The sequence below is a fragment of the Urocitellus parryii genome, chromosome 5 (assembly GCF_045843805.1).
Source record: "Urocitellus parryii isolate mUroPar1 chromosome 5, mUroPar1.hap1, whole genome shotgun sequence".
NCBI lineage: Eukaryota > Metazoa > Chordata > Mammalia > Rodentia > Sciuridae > Urocitellus > Urocitellus parryii.
Genome location: NC_135535.1, coordinates 89,078,453 through 89,102,697, shown reverse-complemented (window position 1 = coordinate 89,102,697; position 24,245 = coordinate 89,078,453).

Here is a 24,245-nt window from a genome sequence, read left to right as displayed (position 1 = left end):
TTGAAAATATTATAAGTTAAAAATCCACTGTATACACCTGACCAATTAAGCCTTATACTTAGCAACACCATCACCTGCAGTGTTGTCGCTTCCCCTCGTGATCATGTGCTTGACCTGGAGCTGCTGGCCAGCACTATCAGAGAGTGTCATAGTGCACACTGATAGCTGGGGAAGAGATCAAAATTCAAAATTTGAAGTACAATTTCTAGGAAACCTGCATTGCTTCCATACTTTCATAAAGTTGAAAAATCATAAGTCAAACTGTCCTAAGCTGGGGTCCATCTGTATCATCATTCAAATTAGATGACAAGACAAGAAGCTATATGTCCAGTGTGCATGAGGCTTGGCCACATTGAAGCTGGGTTCATTGCTCTTATCTTCATTTTATGATACAATATGACGGCATCAAGCTCCTCATCTACTCTTGCCTTGTGAGACGATGGTAAATATTGTTGGAGAAGGGAGAGAGAAATTTTGTTATATTGCCTTTTAGTTTACTTCTCTGAATCTCCCTTTAGGATTGTTGAGATAATTCATGTGCCACCTGCATAAATCAGTAACTGGCCCATAGGGAGGGTTAGTACATATTCAATAAATGGTTGCTATCATTATTCATCATTTTATAGACAAGTTAATCAGGAAATACGCACATTTCTAATATTAGAAAAATTGTTTTGCATGATTTTTGACAGTTTTCCTGACACTTGTTTACTCAGGACATACTTGCAAGGACACATATTTAATTTCCTCTGATAAAGAGCTTGACAGGAAATTGAAAAAAAATAAAAACTAGAAAAGATGAATTGCTCCATATGTGTTCAAAATAAGTTGTTTCACATGAAATTAACTAAGACAGAGTTCTATCTATGGATTTTTTTTTTAATGAGACAATTATCCCTTCTTACAATTTGCTGAATGTGAATTTGCTATAGTCACAGAGAGCCAGTTTTGCCAGATTCCAAAGGCTTCCTAGCTGTGGTGATGATCCAATAGCAACAGACAGAATACTCTGGGAGCCCAGGGATGCATGGGGGAACAGGCCCTCCAAAGGTACCTTTCACAGCATAGTACTATTCCACAGAAAACTATAAACCATCTACATGAGGAGGAGGCCTTCACTCTGGAAGTGTTACTTATTTATGTTTATCCCTTCCACTTTGACTTTTCTGATGATTATGTAACAAGCACATATAAATCCAGTTTGAAAATTTCAAGTCTCATAAAAGGCCCAGAAAATTTCAGGTCAGTTGACAATAAGACAGTTAAACAGCCTCCTGGCACCATTCTGTACTACTTAACATGTTTCTCTGGGCTGTAAATTAAGTAGGAGTTCACTAGAGTTTAAATAGCTTATTGCTAAGGTGGTTTTTGACACAATGAGCCTGAGAAGCAATATGTTGGCCTAAGGGAAAGATGATTTGACGTCTTCTTTTATTTTCTTTATTACTAAGACATTGTATTTCTCAGAATCACTCAATATATACCAATATTATTGTGTTCTTGCTAAATTGATATATTTCCATCATCAGAACAAGAAAGGTCTTGTTCTTCTGAGTATATAAAAGACAAAAGGGCATGAAGGGCTGACTGCACTCCAGGCCTAACCAAGAACTGGTGGGAGCCTCTGGCACAGCAAGGAATGTAAGCTCAATAACACAGATCCCATCTGAGTCAGAGTATAAACCTTTTCTAAATCTTGTGTTAAAAGGTCCTGCGGAAAAGAGAACTTTAAGTTAAATTTTCATTTGTTTATCCTCTGTCGTATTCTAAGTCCTTTGTTTCTTACTTATTTGATGTCTGAACAGTATTTCAGTGTCCACTAGTGAGTATCTGCACCTATGCAAGGAGGATTTTATGGGTTTTGTTTGTTTGTTTGTTTAGTTCTAGGAATCAAATCCAGGGCCTTGGGCATGCTAGAAAAACACTCTACTCCTGAGTCACACCCCCATCCCCCAAGGAAGTTTTTAGAAGTCTGGGATGCCTTCAAGGAGCCAGCAGAGTGATCCTGACAGCTGAAGTCTTAGCTACACTACAGTGTCTTAGCTACACTATGTGGCACTTTATTCATTGTGGGGTTTGTTCTAATGCAGGTTTTATTTTGATGCACAAGCACCTATGTATCCATTTTAGTAATGACAGTGATGAAATAGATCAGATTTAATGCTCATATTTGAAAGGACATACAGCATTTGTGAGTGGGGTATGGAGTGGTAGAACTGCATAGGTACTCAGCAAATGTTAGTTGAATGTCTAAAGACCAGAGAGAGAGAAGCTGGTAAGGTCATGCTGTCATTGAAGGTGAAACACAGAAGTCGATTCGTCTTTTAGCCCAGACTTTATGGATCGAGCAGTAGCAACAGCAAAAAGAAACAACAGCAAAAATTGGTTGTGGATATGTACTTAGCAGGTAAGTTTAAATTAAGAAGTGTAAAGTTGAAGAGAACTGGGACTGAACAGATCCAGGAGAGTCTTCTGCAGATTTAAATTTAAAACAAAAGAAGTGAAGTAGTATGGTAAGGCACAGTGAAACATTTTGGTCTAAATTTGTAAGAATGTATCTTGGTATCATAGACAAGGCACACAGTAGGTGGTCTGGGCTATTGTCATTCTACAGAGTGAGAGGATAAGAAGGGAATGCTGGAGATTAAGATATGAAGAGGAGGTTGTTTCAGTATTTATAGAAATGACTAGATTGGCTGTGGTAATAGCAGAGAACAAAGCAGAAGTTATGGGCAGGAAGAATTCAGAGAATTTGCTGAGTTGTAGTTGAATATGCATATAAGACTTCAAATCACTTGGGTTATATTCACCAAGTATGTAGTCACGAGACTGAATTTTGAAAAGAAATGTACCTTCTCTTTTCCCCCTTTTTTCTTCCCTTCCTCCCTTTGTTTTACTTTTTGGTAATGATGCCAGTATTTAAAACTCCAGATTGAAAAAGACTGTAGAGATAATTTACTTGAATGCTTCCATTTTACAAGAGAGAATAGTGAAGGACAGAGAATGAATGACCTCCTCAAAGTAACAGAGTACTGGTAGCTTCACTCTTGAGACCTTGGATCCCTGTGGATATTTTCATCACCATTCTTGGGTGAAAAGACAGAAATGTGCATCATCTATAATCCCAGACTGTAATACTACATCTTCAGAGGGATATTAAAAAGTTAAACAGGTAAAAATGTCCCATGCTAACTCCATACCACTATAACATAAGTTGAGGGTCCATCCAGGCTTCTAGTCAGAACTACTGGATGAGCTTTTTCAGAAATAAAGATTTCAAAGTATATTTTTAAAGTTCCAAAAGTGATTTTATTGCTGACAAGAACAGTTTAACATGTAAACATCCTAAAGCAGAAGCAATAAATCAAGGATATTATACCCACAGGAAAATTGTACGATGTTTGTGAAAACCAAACAGAACATATTTTTATATGTATATTTGCAGTTTTCTGAAATTCTTTGCTTGTGTGAAGTTATTTGCAGGAATACTGGCTCTACTGGGGCATTTTACAGACAGACACAGATTGGCTCAGAGCCTTCCTGCACTGTCTCCAGAGAGGAGTTGAGGGTGGGAGTCTTAAAACTCCCCTAATGTAAAATATTGTACTTATTAAATAATAAAAATAGCATATTTATGTAAAAACATGTACAATGAAAAAACCCAGTTGCTGGTGAATATTTGAAGTTATGTAATATTTTTCAATATTTCTATATCTGGCTATAAGAGTTATTGTTCCAATGGTAAAAAGATGCACTTGCAAAGTAGGACCACTCCAGGATGATTTAGTAATGAGTTCATTCACATGCATGTGGGCAAAGTGTGGCAGTCAATATGACTAGTGTCAGCAAAGCTATTGCTATCACTTCTCCCAAGAAGTGAGGGCAAGAAAGGTTACTATAATGGGGAGAGGAGGTGGGTGGAGAAGGTCACCTTGAAAGGAGTTTGGACTTTAGGTCAAGGAATGAAGCCAACTCAAGCTGACCACATGGGGAGTGTTATGGTTTAGATGTGAGGTGTTCACCAAAAGGTCATGTGCGAGACAGTGCTAGAAAGTTTAGAGGTAAAATGATTGGGTTGTAAGTCTTCACCTAATCACTGTATTAATCCACTTGAATACTTTAACTGAGTGGAACTGTAGGCAGTTAGAGTGTGGCTGGAGGAGGTGGTTCATTGGAGGTGTGCCTTTGGGGTACGTATTTTATACCTGGTGAGCACAGCGCTCTACTTTCTTGTTGCCACATTCTGAACTGCTTTCCTCTGCTAGACCCTTCTGCCTCATCTTAGGCCCAGAGCAATGGAGTTGGCCATCTATGGAGTGAGACCTCTGAAACCATGAGACACAAATAATCTTTTCCTCTCCTAAAATTGTTCTTGTCGGGTCTTTTGGTCATGATGAAAAAAAAAAAAAAAAACCTGAATAAAACAGGTAGGGAGACAGAAGAAAAATATATACATACTCTGACTTCACTCTCCTTCCTTGGTCCCATCTCTATCATATTCCCCACTGGCCAACCCTAAGAAGAAATCAGAGTGCAGAGGAGTAGAGCAGAATAGAGTAGATCCCGGGAGCAGAGAGATTTAGTACAGGAACAGAGAAGATGAAGCTGAGGCTTTGAAAAGGTTAATGTTTATTGATTATGCTGTTAATTTGCACCCCAAACGTTTCCTGAATACTGCACGTCAGGCTCTGTTATTAGTCATTGAGATAAAAAAGATGAATAAAACAAAGTCTCCCCAATAAAGGAGCTCATAGGTCAGATGGAGAGAATCACAAATACACATGAGAGTGAAATTTCTATGTAAGTGAAAGGTAAAAATTCCAAATAAATGAAAAAAACTTTTGAAGGACGATTCCAGCAGCTGCTTTGAAACGGATGTTTTCCTGCAAAGATTCCTTAAAGATAACAGGAAATCCATTGCCCGGAAGTACATTGAACCTAATCAGTGAGCAGGGAGAGAAAACAATATCAGGATGTCACACCAAGGCCTGAGAGCAAGTAGTGAAATTGATAAAAGAGTCCAATTAAGAAAGTACCTTCAGTACTATGGAGATTTCCCTGAGTCTAGAAAGGTCTGTGTGTTTATATGTGTGAGGTCAGTGGTGTGCTTCTGCAGGGGTGCCAGGATGGAAGACAGGAAAAGATGCGTGCTTACCACAGACTTAGCTTCTATGTCAAATGTCCCTAGGAGAACTTCTTTAGAGAGAGACCATGTGATCCAGATGCATTATGTTAATCTAGATAATTTATTTTTTCCCCATGTCAACTTGTATCCAGAACTCAGCCTCTTACCAGTTTCTATACACAAGAAAATTCAGTCAGACATGTTTTTTTTTTTTTAAAAAAAAACAACCATAGCAAATTTGTCATCTTTTATAGATTTTATGGAAAAATTGGAAAGGTCAGTGGGGGAGCATAATCAACCCTCATTTGTTCATTATCATTATCGTTCCTTCTCTCCTTTCTTCCTCCTCATTTCTTCTTTATTTTTCTAGATATTTTACCCAGAAACTTCAGGTATTTCCTTCTGTTACTTTTAATCTACTTAAAAACACTTTTTAAAAAAAGTCTTTTGACTATACCATAGCAAGTTTAGTGGTTCTTAGAACTTAGCATTAGTCAATCACTTAAAGGGCTCGTTAAAACACAGATTTCTGGGATGTGACAATTTTCATTCCTAAAATGTTCCCAGATGCTGCTGCTGCTGCTGATCTGGGGGCCACACGTTAAGAAGCTTGACTTTCAGTTGTCACATAATGTATCTCAATAAATCATTTCTTGAACTTTCAGGTGATTTCATCCCTCTATTAATATCACAAGGACAAATACAGATAGATGGTTTCAGTAAGGCAGTTCCAGTAACTTTGTTAAAGAATGTTTCTTTTCACTAAGACTGAATGTAATCCTCTACCCTGATTAGAATTTACAAAAAAAAAAAGATTTATAACATACTCCTTGATTTAATTAGGTATATGAGAACAAAGTAAAGATAGTGATAGAGTAAGAATCACTACATGATTTTTAATATTAGTTTGCCACATGACAGTACTGACTAGTATGAACTTTTATTCATTTGAAAAATAAATCTTCAGCTTGAAAGCAAGTGCTTAGAATTAAATACGTGGTAAAATCCAGCAAAATATCTCTCAGTGTTCAGGTCCTCTGTTTTCCATTCCTATGACAAAACACTTGAGATAATCAACTGAAAAAGAGAAAGGATTTATTTTGCTGATAACTTTAGCCACAGTCAGTTGGCCCCATCACTTTTGGTCATATGGTGAGGCAAAAATCGTTGGGGGAAACATGTGGTGAGACAAAGCTGCTCACTTTATGGAAGCTGGGGAAAAAATAGAGAAAGAGGTAGAGATAGAGAGGGGGTGGGGAGGGGAAAGGAAAGAAGAAAGGGCCAGTAGTTTAACATCTCCTTCAAGGGCAAGCCCTCAGCGAACTAACTTCCTTTTACTAGGCTCCACTTTCTAAAGGTTTCATCACCTCTCAGTAGTGCTACTTGCTGGGGATAATGCGATGGGGGCACATTTAGGATCCAAGCTATAGAATTATCCTTTGATTTCTTGTATTTTATTTCACAAGTATTTATCATTTCCTAGAATATGCAGAGTACTTTCCTATCTTGGAGAGAACATAAAATTTAGTGGAGAAAATATATTCATTTTTTTTTTTTTAAGAAGGAGAGTGAACAAATGGTACAAAGAGAAAACATTACATTTTAGGTGGAGTATCCAAGTAGCTGGCCTCAGAACACCAAGATGAACATTGGTCCCACAATTTATGCAATATTTCAATCTTTGGTTAATTGTGAGTGTTTGGGATACAGGTGGACCAGATAGAGAACTCTGGAGCCCTGGAACAGATGAGCTCTAAGGGCCTGTACCAGCAGCCAGCATACCTGTCTACAAGTGACGGAACACCCCTCCAATGACAGCAAGGACAAATGAAGACTTAGTTTTCTTTTGTAAGAAGATGACTTGGGGTAGGTGGTCTGATGTGACTCAATTGCACAAATTCATTTCCAAGATTTCTGTTTTTTGCCTTTAATTTTTCATTTGTTTTAGTTAGTTATACTATATAACTAATAATTAGTTATTTAATTTAATTAGTTATACTATTTAATTTAGTTATACTATTTAATTTAATTAGTTATACTAATTAGTTATAAACAGTAGAATGCACTTATGCACTTTGATACATAGATGGGATATAATTTCTCATTTTTCTGAGTGTACATGTTGCAGAATCATATTGATCATGTAGTCACATATATACATACAGTAATAATGTCTGTTTCATTTTACTATCTTTCCTATCCCCATATCCGCTCCCCTCTCCTCCCCTCCCATCACTTTCCTCTACCTAATCTAAGGTAACACTATTCTTCCCTAGTGCCCCGGCCTTATTGTGAATTAGCATCCACATATTAGAGAAAACATTTGGCCTTTGGTTTTGTGGAATTGGCTTATTTCACTTAGCATGATATTCTCCAACTTCAACCATTTACTGGCAAATGCCATAATTTCACTCTTCTTTAAAGCTGAATAATATTCCATTGAGTATATATACCACATTTTCTTTATCCATTCATCTATTCAGGGACATCTAGGTTGGTTTCACAGTCTAGCTGTGGTTTTATTGTTTTCTTTTCTGACTTTTTCTGATGGTCTCAAGATGGTAGCTGCAGTTCTACCAGGTCTCTTGCCCACAGTTGAGAAAGGAAGAAAAGAGGAAAGATTCTAGTTAAACATATCCCCATTTATCAGGACAACACAATCTTTCCCAGAACCTCTGTGTAGAATTTCATTTGCATATTATTGACCATGTCATATGGCTGGCTCTACTATAAGGGGTGATAAAAAAAAGGTATTTAGCCAGACTGCCCAGAAAGCAGTTAACAGCACCACTGTTTAAAATTGGCCAGAAACCATCAAATAAACATGTGTTTTACTGAAGAAAAGTATCTAAACATTAAAAAAGCTTAAACATTATAGAAAACTATTGCAAAATATAAAGTACATTTTAAAAGGAAAGAAATTGTCAACCTTATGTACCAAGCAAATGTCAGGTCTAGCAAAAAATGCTAATCCTAAAAACAAACAAACAAAATCCTCACAAAAAATAGTATAATATAAAAGCAAATTAATGTTTTATAGAACCTGTAAAACAGTTTTCAGTGAAGTAGAAAAATTTAAAGCATTCTTTTCTTTATTTTGCTTTTTTTTTAAACTGAGGAATATCACAGAATGTCAGCTTAACAGACTTGAAGATAACTATCAAGGAAATATAATCTAGATTATAAAATTCTTGCTTTAATAAAAATGATGGGGGGAAAAAGGTGTTTAGCTAGGTCCGTTCCCCTAACCCCCCACCCATCAATCCTGTTCTGGAGAGGGAGGAAGACCAGTGACTGCCTCCAGTAGGGCCTTGGGAAGCCTTTTTCAATTCTCAATCTGTTGCGACCATTGTCCTGCCTGAGTCCTGTTTGACTATTTGAGCAGGGGGCGAATATAGTGAAAATCTCAAACTCAAGGATACAAATGCCCTACAATTTTGTCCTGTGTTTGGCAGTTATAAGCTATGTGACCTTGAAGAACTTACCTATCTGCATTTTACTTTTCCTAAGTGTAAACAAAGACAATAATATGACCTTCTTTCCCAGATTATTGGTGATTTTAGATGAGGCACCATAAATGACACCCTTCCTTCAGGGGCTTCCTTCAGCAGGGCAGGTACTCTATAAATGAGAGACTTGGACTTTAGTCATTGAGATCTGTCCCAGAGAAGGGAAGTGAGAAGTGTCTTCAGGATGGCTATTAGAAACAACCCTGATGAGATACAGTACTAAAATGTAGGCTGATCCACAATTTGTTGCAATCTCTCAAATTATTATAGTTGTATATGCTGGCAAATTCTTTCCAGTCTAGTTTTCTAAACTCTACAGACTTGAACATTCATGTGAGCCAATGAAAATGAACTAAAACTCAGGAGGAGTTGCAGTGAGTAAAAGAGATTTATGTATGGTAATGTGCATGCAGTAAATGGTTGGGATATTCCATGAATTACATTCTTTCTTTATTTTAATTAGGTATATATGACAGCAGGATGCATTTTGATTCATTGTACACAACTGCAGGACAACTTTTCATTTTTCTGATTATATACAATGTAGCATTGCATCATATGTACTGTCATACATATACCTAAGGCAATAATGTCCATCTCATTCCACCATCTTTCCTGCCCCATACCCAATCAATGCACTCCATTTTTTCCCATACCCCGCTCCACCCCATCTCTCCCCAATTATGGATCAGCATCCACTTATCAGAGAGAACATCCAGCCTTTGGTTTTTTGGGATTGTCTTACTTCACTTAGAATGGTATTCTCAAACTCCATCCATTTACCTGCAAATGCCATAATTTTATTCTCTTTTAATGCTGAATAATATTTCATTGTCTATATATACCACACTTTCCTTATCCATTTACTGAAGGGCATCTATGTTGCTTCTATAGTTTAGCTATTGTGAATTGAGCTGCTACAAACATTGATATGGCTTCGTTACTATAGTACTCTGATTTTAAGCCTTTGAAGTATAGACAGAGGAGGGGGATAGCTGGGTCAAATGTTGGTTCCATTACAAGTTTTCCAAGGAATCTCCATATTACTTTCCAAAGTGGCTGCACCAATTTGCAGTCCCACCAGCAATATATGAGTGTGCCTTTCCCCCCACATCCTCGCCAACACTTATTGTTGTTTGTATTCTTGATAACTGCCATACTGACTAAAATGAGATGAAATCTTAGTTTTGATTTTCATTTCTCTAATTACTAGAGATGTTGAACATTTTTTCATATATTTGTTTATCAATTGTATATCTTCTTTTGAGAAGTGTCTGTTTGGCTCCTTAGCCCATTTATTGATTAGGTTGTTTCTTTTCTTTTCTTTTTCTTTTTTTTTTGGTATTAAGTTTTTTGAGTTCTTTATATATCCTGGAGATTAGTGCTGTATCTGTTGTGTGTGTGGCAAAAGTTTGCCCAAAATTTAGGCTCTGTCTTCACCCAATTGATTGTTTCTTTTGCAGAGAAGAAGAAGAAGCTTTTTACTTTGAATCCATCCCATTTATTAATTCTTGATTTAATTTTTGCACTTTAGGAGTTTTGTTAAGGAAGTTGGGTCCTAAAATTGTGTTCTTTACCAGTGTGATATATAAGGGTTTTCTTACATAGTTATAAACAACTTTCTCCATCTTCTTATTTGATTCACTTAATTGACTGTACAGTCTGCTTTATAACTTTAGCTTGTTATGATGAAAAGATGAGTACTGTTTTTGCTCTGGTCACATTGACTGATTTGTACCAGTTGCCATTATAAAATGGTAGCACCATTACTGTGGATAATAAAGAAGAGATGTGAGTTGAGGAACCTGAAACTGAGGTTGAAAGCAAGTGACTGGAATATTATGGTTTCAATCTTAAATATCCCCTAGGAATGGTCCCCAGATGATGGCTCTATTGGGAGGCTATAGAACCGTTAGGAGTTTGGAGGAAATTAGGTTATTGGGGACATGCTCTTGAAGAAATATTAGAACTCTGTCCCTTCCTTCTTTTCTCTCTCTCTGCTTCTTGGGCACGGTGGGATCAGCAGCTTTCCTCTGCCATGCCCTTCCACCATGATGTGCTGCCTTGCCATAGGCCCAAAGGCAACAGGGCCAAGTGATCCAAAATAAATCTTTCCTCCTTTTTAGTTGATTTTTCCAGGTATTTTTTCATAGTCATGGAAAGCTTACTCACACACAGCAGGAATGCAATGACTCTGAGTCCATGGCCTTGAGGAGAACCCCAGGAGCTCCTTTCTAGGAGTTGGGGAGCACATGAGGCAGTAAAGAGCCAATGATTTGGTACTGAAGAGAGCAATGTCACAGCTATGCTGAGAGACAAGACAGGACTACAGACCAGATGCTCCATTGCAAGTAAATACTACAGTGACTATGAGTGGCCATGGTGGCACTTGGTGCTGAAGAACCATAGCACCTTCTAACGGGGAAAAAATGGCCTTCTGCACCAAATCACGCCCCAACCCCCACCTTGTCTTGCTTAGCCCAACTCAATTTTCTTTTTATTGAATAAACATTGGTAGATATGTGTTGTGTGGCAGGCACTGTTCTAGACAATTTGAACTTGTTCTTTCCTCTGCTTAGAATGTGTGGTCTTAGATGTATGAATGACTTGGTGCTTTAAGTCTTTACTCCTTCAAGTATTTTATTCAAATATCACATTCTCAGTGAGGCCTTTTCTGACCTGGACCTTTAGAATTATAACCGTCACTCCCCTAGCCCATTCCCATCTCTTTCCCTGCTCTAAATTCCATAGCTCACACCACTTTTGAATGCGAGGTGATTTACGTATTTGTGCTGTTTATTTTCTATGTTCTCGAACAAGAAGGTAAACATTGTAAGAGTGTTTGTCTTATTTGTTTTTATTCTTTTTCCTGTTCTGTTTCAGTTCTATCCCCAGTAGCTGGAAGAGTCCCTGGCATGTGATAAGTTCCCAATAAATATTTGTGGATGGGCTGGGGATATAGCTCAGTTGGTAGAGTGCTTGCCTTGTCCCTGCATGCACAAGACCCTGGGTTCAAACCCCAGAACCAAAAAAAAAAAAAAAAAAATGGAATGAAATTAAGTAGACTCTAAGAAATGCCTCGGTATTCTAAATTTTAGTGTTAAAGAACCTGTGCAGGGATTCTTCTGTGTGTCTGAGCTATGTGAGTCCTATTTATGACCCTTGTCTTGATACTAGAGCTTTTGGTGTATAAAGCCAGGTCAGCAGCAGTGTGTGTGTGTGTGTGTGTGTGTGTGTGTATTATTGTGAATGAAATCCAGGGCTTTGTGAATGTAAGGCAAGTGCTATGCCACTAAACTTTCTTTCTTTCTTTATTTTTTTTGAGATAGGGTCTCACTAAATTGCCTAGGATTTCCTTGAGCCAACCTCCCAAGAATCTGGGATTACAAGGGTACATCACAGCACCTACCCAGCAGCACCTTTATAGACTATGATTTTCCCAGGACCTTATTTTCACTGCATGCATGTGCCCACATTACATTGTCAGTACATGAACTTGTTGGCTGCACACTTGCAGAGGGACATCACCTTCATGGGTTTCCATAACTCACTGAAAAGTGCTCATCCAAATCTGCATCCACTCCTGCTCAACAGGGACACTTTTGGTTGAGTGACTCCTAAATGGAGATGTGCTCTTTTGGAGATTTCTTCCTTAATTCTTATATTTCCTTTCTCCAAAAACATAAATAAAATGAATACTTTAATTTCCCTGAGATTTCACTGTGGGCAATTCTAAAATATGTCATTTTGCTAGCTCTGCTTTTCATTATATTTCTCTAGCATGATAAACTAATACATGTAGAAATGTGATTATTTTTTTCTTTAAATATATATAGTATTAGATAAAAATAATACTCACTGTTCTGTTTCTTTTGTATTTCCAGTACCTGGAAGGGGTCCCTAACACCCAGTAAGTTCTTAGTAGTGTTCGTGGAATTAAGTAGACTCTAAACAAATTCCTGTCTTGGATGTTTATTAAGGTCATCTGTTTCATAAAATTCAGACATTAACTCATTTAGTTCTCACAAAGGCCTTGTGCATCACTTCTATTTTACAGGTGAGAGAGCAAAGTTTCAGAGATGTTATGTTGGCCAAAGCCTAAATACCATCTAACTTTTATAGCAGGGCGGACACTAAGCCCTGTGTAGGAATTGTAGCCTCGTGTAGGTTTCTGATCTCAAAAGCTGATTACTGACTAAGGTGTTTAGCACTCTGGGAAGGTAAAAAGAAGAAATATACACGGGGTTGCTGGTTTTCTTGTTTACTGAAGAAGGGTGACATTTAGATGCATGTAAGTGCATATAAAAGTTTATCTTAAGAGAAAAAAGTTGAAATTAATCTCACTGGCTTACTATTCCTCTTCATTAAACAAGAGCAAGATCATGAAGGCAGGAAAGAATGGAAAATGGAAGAGAATGAATATATGTCCATGAAGAAGGCAGGAACAAAATATATAATTTGCTTTTTATAATGTCATGCAATAAAATGTTTTATAAATGCTCCTGCTAAATATCATGATTGCAAAGTGGCAAAAATCTGTATTTTAAAATTCACTCAGGTAGTTGATTCTGGGACTGGATTAATGACATGCATTGACAATCTGTATGATGATTATTTCTGGCACCTCTTATTTTTCTATTGCTAAGCAAGTAAATCAACACCAAAATTCATGCCTGTGAAAACTGACGCCATTTTCTTAGCTGTTGTGATTTATGGTTTCATTGTTTGTGTGTCTGGCTTAGATTGTGAGTCCAATGGCTGGGATTCTCATCTCTGGCTGTCTTGACTAACACTAAGTACACTGTTGACTCTTAGCAAATAATAAATTATATCAGTCATAACCCCAAACATTCTTGTCTAGACAATCTTCCATGTGGTACAGTTGTTCTTGTTTCCATTTTTCATCAATGATAGCAGAGTGAATTTTGAGGTTTATATGTACATTCTTTTTTTTTTTTAAATCACAACTTCTCAAAATAATCATGTGTGAACCATTCTAGGAGTCATATTTTATAACAGATATTTTTGAAAATGTTCTGATTAGCTTAGAGGGCTTCAAGTGTCACTTTTATATCAACTAGATTTTAACAAATGCAGTCTCTCTGGAATCAACATCTGGCAATTAGCAATTGCTATCTCTCCCCTTTGGTTCTGTGTAATGATTACTGCCTGGGCTACCCTCACATAATGGACCCTCTGCTGGGTAAACAAGAATTCAGTTTTTATTTAAAGGGCACACAAATTAGTTTTGCATAATGTTTGGAATTCACAATTATCGTTTCTCAATTCCAAAGCCAGAAAATTCTATTCTTATTTTTTTCTTCCTGTATTTAAGGAAAACTATGATATGTAAAGATCTCACTCATTCAAATGTAGATGTCAAATAAGATGTGACAACTGTAAGAGAAACAAGGATTACACATGCCACACAAAGGATGTTACCAACTGCTTCAAAGATGATTCAACACACACAAAAAATTGTTTATTAGAATTCAGTTGCTGCCTTCAAATATCTTTCCAATTCTCACCTCTGATTTCCTTTCATATTTTTTGTCTTTTAAAAATTGATAAAATGGCTTTCAAAATAGGCCTATATTGAAATAATTTGAGTTAATACTCTGAAACACTTTGAGTGTTCAGTTCTTAAGAAAATCTACCTAACATTTTTAAAAAAAAAAAATATATATATATATATAACTAGTCTATTAGATCAAATCTCAGCTCTCCTTATCTGGTCCCTACCTACCTAAAAACTCTCACTTTCTACCTCGTTTTTGGTTTTTATGCTTCAACAGCACTGAATGTTGTGATTTTTAGGGCCAGTTATGTTTTCATCGAGTTATAATTCACTTGCACAAGCTAGTCTCATGGACTAGAATGTATATCTTTTATTTTAAGCCTTTCTTCTCCCCAACTTTCTGATGTACCTATGAAGCCTTTCACAATTCTCCAAGAACACTTAGAAGCACCTGCATCTGCCGGGGTCCTGCCCTAGCGGGGTCCAGGGAGTCCTGAAGGATGAGTGGCGTCGGCGAAAAGATGAGACAGGAGTCGTCCCGTTTGAGCAATCTCCAGAGAGAGCTAATGCAGCTTTCTCTGGGTCATCTTTTATTACCATTTTCCTCATCATTATAGATTCAGAATATGTCATTGATTATATAATTTAAAACTTTGCCAAGACATGACATTTCCTTAACCATGATTGGGGGTACAAAAAATGTAACATTAATTTACATTTTTCCAGGATATGTCCTTCAGTTATATAATTATTAAAAGTACAGAATCATTAATAAAATACGTCACTAATTTACATTTTTCAGATTTTCCCAAGATTTACTATTTTTCCCAAGATATGTTATTTTCTTATTAACTAATGCCAAACTATGGAACCAGACTCTAAGTCTCCTAACCAATCATTAACCTAAAGTACACTTGTACTTTATTTCTAATCTAAAATTCCCATCTAAAAAAGTCCCTTTAAATCTTATATTTAAAATATCCTAAAGTTTATGAATCATTCTTAAAACATATCAGAAACCTATATAACTAAAAACTAAAGAATTTCTAAACTTAAGAATCTAAATAAAATAATATTTCTAACATTATTCTAAAACTGTGTCTTATAAAGCTATTTTAATTAATTCCTAAATTTATTCTCATAAAACTGGTTGAGCTGCTTTCTCAAAGAGTTTCTTTGTTTCTCAGTCAAGGTGCACTAGTCCTCATATCTTTATAATCTTTCTCAATAGAAAGTAAGTTCTAAAAATCAATCCACTTTCCACCAATATTAACTATGCTCATCATATATCCCTATGTAAAGTAAGAAAGAGTTTATAAAAAGAGAAGAATATATCTTTATATGTTTTAACTTTCCTAAATGTATAATATAACTTTCCTTAATCAAAAATGAAACTGCATGTGGTGAACTTTGTAAAATAAGCATAATGATTAGATTTTCTAAGAGGCCAGAAATATGGGCTTGGGTTCTAGTTGATATAATCAATGTGGTGCCTAAAATTCTCATGACCTTTCGAAGGATGATTGTTGTCCGTTATCAGGTTTGTCCACAATGTACTGAGATAGAAGAACAGCCTTCTACTTTGTCCTTGATATGCTGAGGGGTAGTAGAACAGCCTCCAAGGCATGAACTACCTGTTCTGTTCTAGCCATCTGAAATTTAATTTGTTTGGCATTTAACATACTCATGCCTCCTGTCAGAAACATAAGCATGAAAATGAAAAGTCCCAATTACATAAAAAAGGGTCTCATGGTTTCGGTTTCCCACCAACCAGCGTGGCTTTGCCAGCATTCATCCTCACTGTGACCCTGTCAAGACAGTGGGAGAGTGGCTTTGCCAACACTTTTTCTCACTGTGACCCTGTCAAGACAGTGAGTGGGGGATCGCCTTCACTATGCATCTATAGTTTCAAAATATCTCACACAAACTTTGTGTGTCTTGGTAGTTTCTGAACAATTCTGTAATTGTGGATTGCACTTCTACAGTATAAACTCCCAGTAGTTCTTTACCACTGAGTCACATCCCTAGTCCTTTTATTTTTTATTTTGAGACAGGGTCTCACTGAGTTGCTGAGGCTGGCTTTGAACTTGAGATCCTACTGCCTCAGGCTCCCAAGCTGATGGTATTACAGGCATACTCCACTGTGCCAGATGACCAAATTAAAATTTATTGTTAATTTTCTATAGTTGTAATTGTGTGCTTTCTAGGTTGTTGTACTTTATTTTTTAAAATCTTGGCTCAGGGTTGGGGTTGTGGCTCAGTGGTATAGCACTTGCATAGCATGTGTGAGGCACTGGGTTCGATTCTCAGTACCACATAATAATAAATAAATAAAAATAAAGGTGCATCCACAACTAAAAATAACACACACACACACACAATTTAAGAAAAAAAATCTTGGCTCAGCTGAAAACATTGCCATGGCATTTGATGTAAGGAGGCAATGATCAAATCTGATATGAGGAGGAAAACATTTCCTACCTCACTGAGAGGAATTTGCTTTGATGGTTAAACTGTGGTGGACTAATTTCTACTGGTTGAAGAATCCCAATTTACAACGACATGTATTTAGAATTTTGGAAGTAAACATCCCCCCCAAAAATTTACAGCTTTAGTGCCCCCTTTCCTATTTAGCTCTGGAAGCCAGTTCCTTTAATTCACTTAATAAAGCATCCTTCTACTTTACTATGATATACTTGATTAGAACTTCTGCTGAGGGCAAAAAAGCTAAGATAGGTCATGTAAGGATAGCAAACTTGGCTGAAGACTATCCTATTATGGAGTTTAATCAATATCCATAGGGGAAAATAATGCTAGGTCATTGAAATGTTTATGCACTACTTCCAAGCTTTCTGCTTCCTAGCTATACTTTCTATAATTCTAATAGTGGTTTTTGAAAATTAGATAGAGATTTTTAAAATAGACTTTTTCAGGCATGATGTAAGCCCAGGAACTTTCATGATCTTTATCTTTGCATGCATGTAAGTAACTATTGATCCCATACCACAGTCAAGGAATTTTGGTGGCAAGTTTGGTCTGCATTTTTGACAGCATTGAGGGGAAAATCAATGGCAACACAATAATTACAGGGAATTTTAATACTCCACTTTGAATCACTTTGACCTGCTGATTTCTTCCATGTTAACTTCCTTGTTGCCTGAAAAACCCTACTTGGCTCTGGTAATTCAAAATTATTCCAGCAGCTTCTTAAGATTGATAAATATTTTACTTAAGAACTATAAAGGCCAAGAGGGAGAATAATAAATCATAACTCATGCATTGTAATGAGTCTTATGTGAGTTAATCCATTAATTGTATGGGTGCTCCATTACTGAGTACAGCCCAACTCTTTTCTTTTCTTTTCTTTTTTAAGACAGGGTCTTGCTAAGTTGCTGAGGCTGACAATATACTTGCATCCTCCTGTCTCAGCCTCCCAAGTAGCTGGAATTATAGGCATGATTACAGGAATTATGCCTGGCTCCAGATGCTACTTCTAAAAGTATGTTTAAATTTCACCATATTTTATATACAAACAGAGATATGAAAAATTGTGGTATTTATGTGTAATAAGAATTGTAATGCAAAAAAAAAACCCAAAACAAAGAACATGTATAAAGACATGAACTGGTGTGAACATACTTTATATACAAGGTTATGAAAAATTGTGCTTCATATGTGTAATAAGAATTGTAATATATTCTGTCATGTATTTTAAAAAAATAAAATAAATTAAAAATTAATTTCCCAAATTTATTCTCAGAAAGTTGAAGCTAATTTATTATTTTTGTAGGTTAGGTTTTGTAGGAGATTCTATAATGTATGGTTTTGTCAATTTTGAGATATTCTGAACCATTATCTCTTCAAATATTGTGTGGATTATTTTCTCTCTTTCCTATTTCACTGGGACTCCAAGTAAAAGTATTGTTACTTATGGCACTGTGACCCTATCCTTTTATGTTATTTTACCTTCTCTTTGAGGTTTGCCATCCATTTTTCTCTATGTTCTTCAGAATAGGTTTTTGGTCTTTCTGATCTTTCTTGTAATTCAGTAATTTTCTCTTATTTTTTTCCTATTATAGTTTTTCATTGTACTATCCATTGAGTTCTGATCTACCATCATATCTATTCATTTCTAATTATTGCTTAAATATTTGATTTTCACCTCTTCTTGAACCTAATGAGCATTGTTATTTTAAACTGTGATCTGGAGCATTTGTGGGTCTGGTTCTACTGTTGTTTCTGCTGGTTTGTTCATGTCATTTTGTCTTCTGGTGTCTTGATTACTTTTTATTGTATGTCAGACCCTGAGTTATGAACTGCATGTTTGTGTCCTCACAGAATTCCTATGCTGAAATAGTCATCCCTAAGGAGATGGAGAGGTAGGCGTGGACTTCAGGAGGAGATTAAGTCATGAGGGTGGAGTGAGACCTCTGATTCTGACATCTTGCATTTGCAAATTATTCATCCAAATAATTTGGGACAGAGAATGAGGTTTTCTTCCTTTTATTTCAGGTAGGTGGCTAGTGATACTAGTAGTGCAGGATCTTATAAGTTCAGGTTCAAATATTCAAAGTATTTGCAGTTTACTCTCTATTTTTGGTTCATACTTACTTCCAGGAGGTTAATATGACTTTTTTCCCTCAGCAGGTTCTGTTGTACATTATTTGTTCCCTTAACCCCCAGGGACTTTGGAAAGTTCTTTTTTTTTTTTTTTTTTTTTTTTTTTTTTTAGGAGTACCTTCAGAATTGGTGAATTTCCCTTAGGAGAAGAGTTGTACCAAATTTCAGCTCACCTCCTTCAGCCTCCATCTGCAGGAAACACTGATAATTTTAAGCACCATTACTTTGAGAAATTTTCTATGGCTTTCACCAGGAGAATAGCCCTGAATTCTTTATTGTACTATAACCCAATACTAGTGATTTTTCTGCATGTGTGTTTATCTGGTTTATTTTATAGAGTTGTTTTTTAAAATATGTATTTTTATATGTAGCTAGTCTTAGATGAATAAATAAAATTATTTTCATAAATGTGTCCCGCCCACGTCCTGTGTGGGGGGTAGAATTGGGATTCCTCTGCCTGAGGTAGGCTGGCTGTGGAATAAAAGTGAAAAGAAGAAAACGGCAAAACAAACCACAGTACATAGGAAATAATCTTTTAAAGCAGGATAGGGATGGAGCTCCACACTGGAAAGAGAGAGGGCTGGAGCCTGCGCTTGTTTTATTTATTTGGGGGGAACATCAAAGGTTTTTGATGGAATTTTCTTTGCCAAATAAGGTAGGGGGTGGGCTGTCCAGTTCCCAGAGGGTTACGCTCAGCTCAGGAGCTCCCAGAGCTGTCCCACTACTAGAGCAGGGGCAGAGATGTCACGCCTTGGGTGGTCTGATACACATGGGGAAAGCCAGGAAGGACCTAAGTCCCCCATGGCTCAGTACCATGGTAAAGACTCCTCAAGTAGCTTCACGGGTGGCTTCTCACAAATGTAATTTGGTTCTTTGAATTTGAAATGCATGTTTCTATATAAAAAGCTATATGCTAATTAGACTCTCAGGCCCACTTATAAAATGGTCTATTTTCTCCATATCTTGAATTTGTTTCCCTAGGAAATTAAAAAAAAAAAAAAAAAGCAAAACTTGACACTAGGATTCCTTTGCAAATTTTTCATTGAGGAAGAGCTCTCAAGAGAAACCTATGAAGACTCTGAGGAAGCATAGTACAGGAAAAAAACTGATGAAAGTTGACTAAAGTCTGGATTACCCATCCATTGGGAGCTCTATGGCATAGAATATGCCACAGTATTGTCCCAAATGGAAGAAAGGGGACTGGATGTTTGTAGCCCAGCATTAGTCAATCATCTGCCAAAGGCACCATTATGGAGGGATATTGTACCTGCTCAGGCATTTTCATACAAGGTAGATCCCGGGGGCCTGTGGCAGTTCTGGAGGTGGTGGTGGGAGGTTTAGCTACAAGCTTTCAGCAGCAATTCCCAGTTGGTGAGAATGGGTACCTGCTCTCAGTTAAGGGAATCTGAGCAAGGCACCAATGACAACCTGATACATCCAATTAGCTACTGTGTGAGGAACTGAACTCAGGTCTTACACATGCTAGGCAAGCATTTACAGTGAGCTACATACACTCCCAGCACAAGGTTTCTAACAATATGGAATTTAAACTATGAGAATAATAGTATTTGTTTGAGACCATACATTTAGATGTTATATTTGGAAGAGTTGTCATGCTATTCTCTCTCTACTGAGATGAGCGTCTTTCCTACACTTCTCAACTGCCAGACAGAGAAATTAGAATTCCATCAGCTCCTAGCCATGATGGTAGCTCCAGCATCCTGGTCCTTCTTTTTGTATTTTCTTGCATTAGGTCATGAGTTTCAAATCCTTCTTCTTCTTTTTTTTTAATGTACAGTTTATAGGTATAAACTTCCCTTTTAGCACTGCTTTTACTGTATCCCATAAGTTTAGGTATGTTGTATTTTCATTTTCACTTCTATCAAGGTATTTTTTAATTTCCCTTGTGACTAGTTCTTTGTTTATTGGTTATTTATGTGTTTGTTGTATATTTTTTCAGGTATTTATGCATTTTCAATTTTTTTATTCTGTTATTGATTTCTACTCTCATTCTACTGTGATTGGAAAAGATACTTTGAGTTGAATTATTTAAGTCTTCCTGAATTTGTTGAGACTTGTTTAGTGGTCTAACATGTAGTCTGTCCTGGACAATGTATCATGTACCCTTAAGAAAAATATATATTCTCTTGTTGTTGGGTAGAGTGTTCCATATGTGTCTGTTTGTTTTAACTGGTTCACAGTGTTGTTCAAGACTTCTATTTCCTTATTGATCTTCTGTATGATTCAAAGTGGAATATTAAAATTCCCTGTAATTATTGCATTGCCATTTATTTTCCCTTCAATGCTGTCAAAATTTTCTTCGTATATTTAGGAGCTCTTAAGTTAGATGCATAAATATTTATAGTTGTTATAGCTCTTTGGTGAACTAACCCTTTTATCATTATTTAGTATCCTTTTTTTTTCTTTTTTGACAGGTTTTGACTTAGCATCTATTTTGTTAGATAGTTACCCTTGCTCACTTTTTGCAACTATTTGTGGAGAATATCTCTTTCCCTCATTTAATTTCCAGCCTTTGTATATCCTTAGGTCTAAAGTGAATCTCTTGAGGGAACATGTTGGGTTTTTTAAAAAATACATTCATCCAATCTATGTCTCCTGGTTGGAAATTTTAGTTCATTTATATTTAAAGGAATTACTGATAGGGAAGGACTTACTAGTGCTATTATGTTAATTGCTTCCTGTGTCTTAAATCTTTTTGGAAATAAGAAAGGAGAGCCTTGGAGCTGGGGTTGTGGCTCAGAGGTAGAGTGCTCACCTAGCATGCATGAGGTACTAGGTTCAATCCTCAGCACCATATAAAAATAAAATAAAAATATTGTGTCTGCCTATAACTAAAAAATAAATAATTTTTTTAAAGGAGAGACTTTCTTCTCTTGCTGGCTTCCTTTATATTTCATTGAAGTGTGTGTATGTGTGTGTGTGTGTGTGTGTGTGTGTGTGATGCTTTGATTCCTTTTTCATTTCCTTTCATGTATATTTTATGGGTATTTCATTAGTCCTTACTTTTTCATTTACATAAAACATCTTCAATTCACACATTTTACTTTAAACTGAAGCAAATTGCATAAAAACCACTCCTTTACAACTTCACCTCCACCTTGTGTTATTGACATCATAAAATATACCTTTTTATAGTGCATATCCATTAACATAGATTTACGGGATTTTTTTTTCATTTAAATTATATGTACCAAGTTGGCCATACTATAATATATTATATTAGTTCATGTATTTAGCTTTACTGGAGAACCTTATGTTTTTGTATGGCTTTGAATTTCTGTGTACCATCTGTTTGTTTCAATTTGAAGGACTCCCTTTAGCATTTATTATAGAGCATTTCTAGTGGTAACAACAAATGCCCTTAGATTTTGTTTACCTGGAAAGCTTTTCTTTCTTTCTATTCTCATCTCTCTCTCTCTCTCTCTCTGGGGATTTTTCTTATTGAGCTCTTATGCTACCAGTCTTATGAATTAGAAATGAGTTTGCTGTCTTCTACTATTATTTGATAAGTAGATATGATTGAGGCCTAAGTAATAGATTCCTGGTTCTTAGATTCTTGCAAAAACTTATTTGTTATCTCAGTTATCAGAGAGCAAATTGTAGAGTATTAAGCAATTTCCTCAGACTCTGAAAGGATTTGGTATCTCTCTTTGGGAGCTATTTTTCTGTTGTGCTGTTCCTATTAACGCCGTTACACTAATAAACACCAGTGCTGTGCATATAGAACATCAGAGACGACAACAGCTGCCTTTGAACCTCTGACCTGCCAAGAAAACCCTGCCTCCCCTGGCCCTGCAGCAAAGGTGGGAGAGGCGCAGCACTTCTGTGTGGGTCAGCCCCATTATTCTTTTTGAACAAGAGAAGATGAAATTTGCACTAGCCTTCTTCCCTCCCCCAATTATTATTCCAGTCAGACGGTCTCAAGTAAACAGGCCCCTTTTCCCATTCAGATCAGGGATTTTGTTTTTGTTCTAGTTTGTGTCTGGCTATCTAAAGAGGAATAGGGAGATCAGTCTATGAATCTGGGAATAGAGTTTTGGGGGCTGCCTGTGGTTCTCATCCCCCTCTTCTATTCTGCCCTGCAATAGTTCACTGCTCAAGCAGCCGTGTGGTCTGATGTCCCTGACGGACTCTGTCTTCCAGAGATAGAAGTCACCTGAGGAACCTGCTCTTGTGTTCCAGGACAAGCTGTTGCAGTCTTAAAGAAGCTTCAGGAAGCATCCTGGTTAAAGTGATGTTCACATGACCCCAGATGGAGCATAAGACCATGTGCAGAGACCCGGAGGAAGACTGGCTCCCAGAATCAGAGTGATTCTGCTGTGTGTGAATGCGACACCTGTTTTCTTTCACCTTTTTCTTTTCTCTTCTGATATTTCCCTTCCCTTCCCCCCTTCTTCAAACTCAGTTTCCTAGGGATGGTGACACCATGGCTTACTTACATCTATGTTTTCATCACTGTCCTAATAAGTCTTTTGAGAAAAGTAAAGCCAGTTGTTACAAAATTGACCCTATAGTGTTTTCCCCCTGGCTACAAAGCTCTTTTTCTATAGTTTTCTGTCTTCAGGTAGGTATCTAAGATAAAGCCATTGAACTAATGAATGCAGAGAATTATGTTAATGACTGAGATATCATTCTGTGCTGTCTCCTGGACCAGTATTTGTAAGTTAGAAGCCTGTGCAGGAGAGGTCTGGTTCCTCACCAAAGGTTTGCACCAGAAAAGGCCTGCTTTGCTGCTATGTTGGAGAGTGAGGAAAAGAAGGAAGAGGACTTTCAGTGTGACAAGAGGCTCCACATTTACATAGATCAGTCCACGCCAGATTTCTGCCTACTCCTGCGCCCACATTGTTTTTAGTGGGCCTACTTGATCCCATTGCTTCTCACTTACTCAGGGTCCATGGACTCACCTAAGCTTCCTTTTACTGTAAGGGGGTTTTGAAGTAATTTAGGGAACAAGGAATGGTTCTCGATTGTGATTTCAGATTACCAGGGATAGGGAAAATGAGGAAGGATCAAGATTTTCCAGTCCCCTGTTACTTTTAAAAAAAAAAAAAGCCTTTGTTAACAAAGTGAATGAAATGATGCTAGCTGAGTATGAGTTGCAAATTTTGTCTTTCCAGACACATTCTAGAACAAGATTCCACAGTATCAGAAGCTTCCCTGGGGCTTGAGATGAAAACAAGGTCATTTTCCCAGGGGAGTAACCCATGGAGCAAGCATTTAAAATAAACAAACTGCCTGGCTCTTGCTTGAAACAAGCAGTAGTTATCAAGATTTATTGCAACTGACTTGGGACCTCATCCAAATGTCGAATTAATGCAAAGTTCTTATGAGCTAAAATGGAGTCTTGCTGTTGGCAGATGCAATAGGAAAGCTTCTTTGCTAATTCTGGAAGACTCAATTAATTGCCCTCTCGCCCCCATCATGGGTCACTAAACATCGTAACAAGAGAAGC